This window comes from Micropterus dolomieu, linkage group LG14 (genome assembly GCF_021292245.1).
Source record: "Micropterus dolomieu isolate WLL.071019.BEF.003 ecotype Adirondacks linkage group LG14, ASM2129224v1, whole genome shotgun sequence".
Lineage (NCBI taxonomy): Eukaryota > Metazoa > Chordata > Actinopteri > Centrarchiformes > Centrarchidae > Micropterus > Micropterus dolomieu.
This window is the reverse complement of record NC_060163.1, coordinates 6,158,439-6,167,423: the sequence shown is the minus strand read 5'-3', so window position 1 is coordinate 6,167,423 and position 8,985 is coordinate 6,158,439.

The following is an 8,985-nucleotide window of genomic DNA, read 5'->3' as shown; positions in this document are numbered from 1 at the left end:
CCCCTCTCTCTGCCTCACACACACACATATACAGCCACCCTGTGGGTCAGTTTTGCTAACCGAGTGGACTCCACACTGCAGTGGTGTTCATTAGTGGTGAAAGTCTGTGGGTCCAGAAGAATGAATATCTTCCAGCCTCCTCCGCTGTTTCATCTCTTTGCTCTTACTCCATTACCTCAAAAAACTACCCCTCTAACTCTCTGTTGTAAAGTTTTCTCAATAGGTCTATATTATACACTACAGTCTTAAAGCTGTGTGACACTACAGTCAGCTATTTGACAGGTACAAGTGAATTAGTGTACACTACTGGTAAAAAGGAACACACAATGCCATCTTTAAAATCCTTTAGGTGCATTTTCATTTTCATTTGCATTAATTTTTTTCATCAAACTGTATGTATTGTTGACATCTATCTATATATATCTTATATGTCTTTTCACCCCTATACTTTCATCCTTTCCTTTGTTTTTCATTCAGTCCTGTGCTTCCCTTTCCCATCGCTCCCATCTGGGCCTCCACAACCATCTGTCCCAGACCAGACTAAAGCTGTCGTTATACTTTCTAAACAAACTAGTTCGTTTGACATGTCGTTCAATTATCCATCAGGATTTATTATTATCAGGTTCCAGTTTGGGTTCAGGAGGCAGACACCATCTCCACATTTAAAAGTAGACTTGAGACTTTCCACTTTGATAAAGCTTATAGTTAGGGCTGGCTCAGGTGAGTCCTGAACCATCCCTTAGTTATGCTGCTATAGGCCTAGACTCCTCTCTCCTCCTCTCCCTCTCCATCTTTATGCATTCTTATCCCATTAATGCAATGTTACTAACTCGACTTCCTCCCTCTCTTGTAGTTTCTCATCCCTCTCCTCTCTCCTTCCGTCGCTTTCTACAGGTTCTCCGGAGCTGTAGAGTCTAGATCTGTGGTTGCAAATCACCGTCTTGCCAATTTGTGATGTAATGATGTATTGACCATTTTCTTCAAGAGCTCTGTGACCCCAGGACTCAGAGTGCTGTGTGGCGTTAAGATGTGGATGGACAAGATAAAACACTCATCACGCCACACTGTTCAGAGCTCAGTGACAACATATAGCTGTGATGAAATAATGCATGAACCTGAGACAAGATAAAGACACACTGCAACGAGACATCAGGCACTCACTTCGGGCGTTCATTTCTGTTTTGGCGCTGTATAAATAAAATTTAATTGAAGTGAATACTCAGTTTCACACACCAAAGTGACGTAAGTTGTTATGTGAAGAGTGTTGAAAAAGAGCTTTAGAGAGCAGTTCAGTGTCTGCATGAAATGGGTGTGAATGTTGGATTGTCAGTTTTAGAAGATGTGGTTGGAAGCAGCCTGCTCCATCCCAACGTTGGTTTGAAAGGAGAAGCCAGTTTCTGACACTGTCTGGCAATCCAACAAGCACTTTGAAGCATTCTGACATTTTAACTTAAAATAAACAAACATTATCAACTTTTGTTTTGTCTTAATCATAATGATCGGAGGTCCACTCAACCACGGAGCAACCTCTAAGATGCTTCATCTCAACATATATTTAATGTCACTCTTTGAGTGTAAAAACGCCCAAAATGGACATTTAGAGGATCACTCTAGTATCAACAAAAAAAATCTGTATCTCACCCCTATATCATTTTCCCCTTCTCTTGACAAATACAGTCCTAACAGTAAGGCAAATTCCTTTGTTTTTGTTGTTCACTGAAGATATTTGGGTTTAAGATCAAAAGATGACTGAGACAAGAGTTCAGAATTTCAGCTTTTATTTCCTGGTAAACAACTGAGGACACGCCACCTTTTGTAATGGAACAAATGAAGTAAATAACATTTAATATTTGGTGGCATAACCCTTGCTTGCAATAATTGCCTCAAGCCTGCGACCCATCGACGTGACCAAACTGTTGCACTCTTCATTTGTGATGCTATTCCAGGCTTTCACCGCAACTTCTTTCAGTTCTTGTTTGACTTCTGAAATTATATATTTTGAAATCACTCCCTGCCCACTTTAAGTCAAAAAAAATTGTCGGCCTGTATCTCCAGTTGCTGCCTTTTTTTTATATCTGTGTCATATTTTTGATCTCTGAAATGTGGGAGAATTGTTGCCCTGATTGTTTGCAGATTTGACATTAATATAAGCAACATGTGATTTTTCTTTTTTTGTTGTTTGCTTGCACCCAGATACATCTCTGAATGTGCCCTGGCATTATGGGATGCACCGATAGGACACGAAATAAGGAAGACAAATCTACCTGCACCTGCATTACGTCTTTCCTTGACTTCACATCTCAGTGGACCCTCCTGCTGTTTTTCTCTACTGAGGAGTACTGAATTGCATGGTGTGATGGGCGGCAGATGTACATCCAAAGCCACTCAAGAACAAATCTATTGTGTTTGAATCAAATCCCTTCCCAACCTGGAGAAATTATTTCTACACACAATGAGGTGACAGCGCTGCTTTTAGACGCATGATCTGTGCGTGAGGGTGTGCGAGAGTAGGGGGGTCAGTCTTTAGAGAGACTGATCCATGTGGGCGGACTGACTGTGAGTGTCTGTCAGTGTAATGAATGAACTGTGATGACGGCAAACACTTACATAACTCCTGCTCTCATTTTTGACTGGTGTTCTCTTTGTGGAAAAGCTCTGATTTAGCCAATAAGTCCGATCCAGTAATGAAGCAGTTGGCTTTTATTCACACTGGAAGAAAGCCTCATTTGGCTATAATAAAGCTCACACAGTGGAGTTTTCCATAAAAATCATGCAGTTGTCATGATGGGAAAATTAGCTAAAAACAGTTTTTTGTACTTGGCTCTAAACATGTTTATTTTTGTATGGGCAGCATGCCCCCTGCCAGCGCCCTTTTCCAGCATATGGGGAAAGAAGGGTTTAAAAACACAGAGCTGTAAACTCAAGTTCATAAATGACAAAATCCTTAAATAGCTTAAACTGTAGGCATTGATTCTTAAATGTTTACTTGATTATTTTGTACTGCAGTTACTTTGCAGCTTAAGATTTCAAATGTATATATGTATATATATATATATATATATATATATAATATGATCAGTGTCAACACAAACAACGTAACAGTACATAAAGTATTAGAATTATCTCCACCTCAATTTGTGACACTAAAATGTTGCTTATTTATTGTGCATCAGAGAAATAGACTATAATTCTATTTAATTATGAATTTATTTCAATTTGGTAGGTAGGTAGGTAGGTTTATTGTGACATAATAGTTGTGAAATTGAGTTTTGTGACTCCTTTCTGCTACATAGCAGACAATATACATTAATACAGAATCAATTATGAAAAATGGTCAACAGAAATAAACTATAATCACTGGAGCAGTGCTGAGGATGAATTAGAGTTTAAGAGTCTGATAGCTAGGGGGGGAAAGCTGCTCTGCAGTCTGGTGGTGCTGCAGCAGAAACTTCTATATCTCTTCCCAGAAGGCAGCAGGGTGAACAGGCTGTGGCTGGGTGGGTACTGTCCTTTAGTGTCCTTTGGATAAATGATTAAATGATACTGTTGGCTGTCTTCTTCAATGGAACAATATGACATGAGTGATTGGTGTACTGTAAAATGAATCATGGATGTATTAGGGAGCTGGATACAGTGCTGCCACTCAGCCAATTTGCCCCAGCAGCCAACTGCAGTACTGCAACAAAAATCTTCAGCAGCCCATCCAGCATTTTCTCCTTAAACCACCATTATCAAAGACACATATAACTGCTAATATGGTTGTATTATACATTTTTCACTGATGCAGGCTTTACATTTGCAAAACATTCTGAAGGCCAAGAAAAGCTACTGTATTTTCATGTGAGTGATGTCTTCTTAAAGATAAGTCTATGGGCCGAGTGGAACTGAGCAGTGAGAGAAACATAATTTTTGTTTTAACATTTTCTAAAAAACATTTTCTTAGGCATTTCTGCTTTTTTTTGACAGTGGCAGTAAGGGTAGGGGAGCGAGGGATGACATGCAAAGAGCCCAGGCCAGACTCAAAACCAGGCCACTATGGTAAGGACTCAACCTTGATAAGTGGTGCCAGGTGAGCTACCAGCGTACCCTGAGAGAAGCACCATGGACATGTGCCGCAGCTGCTGCAGCGCTACTGTTGCACTCGTAAAACATCAAATGACACACAGAGCCACTCTCACCTGTCAATACGCACACACACACACACACACACACACACACACACACACACACATACACACACACGTCACAAATGTTTGTGAATACACTTTGAAGAAGCATTTGTGCATTGAGTCAAATTGCTATCTACCACAGCTTTAGGCTAATATGATAAAATGTGGGATTTTCTGAGGAGCTGATTGATGCAGAATCCCTTTATCAACTGGCCTAGCATTAAGTATGCTTAAAGAGGATAAACACACAAACATATATAGACATACACACATATGCAGCACAGCTGCTGGTTTGGTAGGGAAAATAATCTGCATGTATGACATTTGTGATTTTAACTCTCGTCTTATTTTCCCTCTGTTTCTTTTCTCTATTCCCCCAAGTGTATGTGTGTGTGCGCCTGTGTGTAATGGCTAATGAAGTGGAGGTGGGTGTCATCTTGTGATTATATAAATCTGCGACAGGAGATTGCACTGCATCATTTACTGTGTAAGCAGCAGATATCTAGCTCCTATGTGGCTCTAATAGCTCTTCATCAGGGTGCCCTTAATTGCTTTACAGATACTCTCTAATTTTATGAGGATGACCTCTACTCACAAACACACATACACACCATGTAGAAGCAATGTGAACCCCGCTGTGAGATCCCACAGACAACCCTTATAAACTCTCTACATTCACAACTACATTCCATATAAACCCTCAGACAGACACAAACACAGCCAATGATTTAGTTTAAATTGTTTGTAAAGAATGCAGAGAATTCGGCTTCTTGCTTTTCAAATGCATGCAAAATGCATGCTGTTGTTTCCCTCTTGTGCACCCTAAGCAACAGCAACTATTTATCATTTTAATTCTGCCACCAATATGGACTCATTGTATCACAAATGAATACCACATAGGGTTGCTCACTACGTGGTTGAAAACCTTAATTGTTTATGAGCTTGTTGGATCTCTAAACATGTTGACATCTTATAGAGAGGCTTTGTTGTTATAAATGGAATTCCAACCTTTGAGGTTGAAAGGTTACAGCCGTAAATACAGGAGCATGAAAGGCTTGTTCGAGTGTAAGTTTCTGCATGAAATCAGTGTGCTTGTAGGCCAGCTCAGATTAGATAAGTGGCATTTGACAGAGAGAGTTGGGGGGATACAGCTAAAGTCAGGCTGAATTGACTGGAATTGCAAGCTGCCCACTGGAAACGACAGTTTACGTTACCCATTGTGGGCTTAAATTGTTTATTTAGCTTAATAGGGAGGAGACCTTTCTCAACCAATAACGGAACACTTCATCTATCAGTTCATCAAAAATATTCAACATGAACACATCTGGAGATACATGGTGTCATTGGACAGGAAGGGGATGAAACATTGTCATCTGAAAAGTAACTAGGAAGAGATTTTCTGCCACCACAGTAATTAAAGCTGTCAGACAAATGTAGTGGAGTAACAAGTACAATATTTATAGCTCTGATTAGGTATGGCATATGACAGAGAGAGTGGGGGGGGGGATACTGCTAAAGTCAGGCTGAATTGACTGTAATTGCAAGCTGCCCACTGGAAACGACAGTTCACGTTACTCAGTGGGCAGCTAGTAATGTGGCTATTTGTCATGTTCACAGGGAAAGGTTGTTTTTTTAGCTTAAGTTGCTTTTTTTGGACAATGCACATTCTATTAATTTAATGCTATTAAATTCTTCCATTCTTTGATAGCATTCAATGTTTTCTTATTGTGCAAATAAACCTTTCTCAAAGTATTTTCATTTGTTAGTTAACATTTCTTGGTGCAAGCGATTTTTCAGAATTTAAAAAAATTCTTGCTATGCTTTTAAAAACTGATGGGGACAAAATCAGCCACTTCAAAAAGTAGTGTTGGCATGTCCCCAGCGTGTCCAGTGTAAATGACCCCTATGGCTTCATAGAAATGTCAGAAAGGTATTATAAAATTATAACAGCTGATCCAATGTGGGCTTACATTGTTTATTTAGCTTAATAAGGAGGAGACTTCTCTCAACCCATAAAGGAACACTTCATCACAAATATTCAACATTACCACATCTGGAGATACATGGTGTCATTGGACAGGAAGGGGAGGAAACATTGTAATCTGAAAAGTAACTGGGAAGAGATTTTCTGCCACCACGGTAATTAAAGCTGTCAGATAAATGTAGTGGAGTAACAAGTACAATATTTGTCTCTGAGATGTTGTGGAGTAGTAGTATAAAGTTGTATAAAATAGAAATACTCAGATATGTTGGACTGTAAGAACAGTACTTCAGTAAATACACTTAGTTGAGCTACCAAAATGGCTGTTTGTTTTTGTTTTTTTTGCTTCCCTCTGGAAAATTTGTGTCAGGATTAAAGATTTTTGGGGGGCTTTTGCTTTCATTTGATAGGAGAAATGTCACAGCAGAGGGCCATGGGCTCTGATAAGCCCCTACCCATCATAGTTTGATAATGGTGGCTCCTTGGTTTATTGCACAAAGTACGCGCCACGTGCTGGACAAATGCACACTACACTTGGAGCGCTAATAAAATTCATGGGGCATCGTTAGAAAGTAGGCTTCATTACTATTGCAAAAAGCACACATAAAACACATAAGGTATACCCAGGTCAGCTGCCAGTGTATATGCGGAGGCTGGTGATGGAGCAAATGACACACACAGAGCGCATGGGTTAGCAACAGCAGACAAAGACCACAGCATACATGGTACATAAATATTAAACTGTATTACAAAGGCACACTTCACCAACCAATCGATGAAAGACATGAATTCAAATTGAATCCTCCAGGTTACATGTAGAGTAGATGATGTACACGGCCTGCGATTCAGCTCTTATTTTGAAAGGCTTATTGAGGGGACTTAGAAGCAATACCCCTGTGTCAAAATGGTTTGTAGTCAATAGACAAACCCATCTACAAATACAGTGGGATGCACAAACACAGATTTGACAATTGAATGTTGAGTATTGCACAGAATTGGTAAACATGTCTTGAAACAGTGGTTTGAAATTACAAGTTAGACTGGGTTTTTTACAAATTGTGGAGAGTACATTTGTAGAAACGGCAATTTGTAAAACAGTGAAACAGTAGTGTCAAAATTCTGAAAAAAAAAGTGAACTACAAAGACGAGTCATTTTGCATTTTGCATGTACAAGTCACTGATTTCGATGTGTGGATCATGGAGAGTTTGTTTGTGGATTTTTTTTGTATATAAAAATACATTATATGCAATATATATTTGTGACTCATAGTCTGTGCATTTACAATGATATTGACTTCGATTTACCCCTATAAGCTCCACTGCTATAAACTACTGATTATCATACTGCTCTAATTTGTCCAGATGTTATTGGATTCAATGGATCAAAATCTGATAACGGTGGCAATGGTGCAGTGGATGAGACCTGGTTTCAATTCCCACTTTGACTCATCCACCAATGTGTCCTTGACCAAGACACTTAACCCTTAGTTGCTCCAGAGGCATACAACCTCTGACATACACTCACTGGCCACTTTATTAGGTACACCTTGCTAGTACTGGGTTGGAGTACAGTGAACTCATTGTCATGTTCAAGAAACCAGTTTGACTGATTTGAGCTACCCCCGCACCATTACACCACCACCACCAGCCTGAACTGTTGATACAAGGCAGGATGGATCCGTGTTTTCATGTTGTTTATCCCAAATTCTGAACCTACTATCCGAATGTCACAGCTAAAATTAAGACTCATCAGACTAGGCAACGTTTTTCCAATATTCTATTGTCCAACTTTGGTTAGCCTATGTGACTTGTAGCCTCAGTTTCCTGTTCTTAGGTGACAGGAGTGGCACCCGGTGTGGTCTTCTGCTGCTATAGTCCGTCTGCTTCAAGGTTTGATGTGTTGTACGTTCAGAGATGGTATTCTGCATAACTTGGTTGTAACCAGAGGTTATTTGAGTTATTGTTGCCTTGCCTGTTACCAGTCTGCCTATTCTCCTCTGACCTCTGACATCAACAAGGCCTTTTTGTCCACACAACTGCCACTCACTGGATATTTTAGCCACAGGATATCATTCTCTGTAAACCCTAGAGATGGTTGAGCATGAAAATCCCAGAAGATCAGCAGTTTCTGAAATACTCAGACCAGCACGTCTGGCACCAACAACCATGCCACGTTCAAATCCGCTTTCTTCACTATTCTGCTCAGTTTGAACTTCTGCAAGTTGTATTGACCATGTCTACATGCCTAAATGTGAATGGTGATGAGGCAGTGGATAAGAGACATTCCTTTGATGTGAGAGACCTGTGTTCGATTCCCATAGCGACATCCACCATTGTGTCCATGAGCAAGACACTTAACATGCGATCCTTGACATACAGTGGGTACGGAAAGTATTCAGACCCCTTTAAATTTTTCACTCTTTGTTTCATTGCAGCCATTTTCCAAAAATCAAAAAAGTTCATTTTATTTCTCAGTAATGTACACTCAGCACCCCATCTTGATAGAAAAAAACAGAAATGTAGAAATTTTTGCTAATTTATTAAAAAAGAAAAACTGAAATATCACATGGTCATAAGTATTCAGACCCTTTGCCGTGACACTCATATTTAACTCAGGTGCTGTCTATTTCTTCTGATCATCCTTGAGATGGTTCTACACCTTCATTTGAGTCCAGCTGTGTTTGATTATACTGATTGGACTTGATTAGGAAAGCCACACACCTGTCTATATAAGACCTTACAGCTCACAGTGCATGTCAGAGCAAATGAGAATCATGAGGTCAAAGGAACTGCCTGAAGAGCTCAGAGACAGAATTGTGGCGAGGCACAGATCTG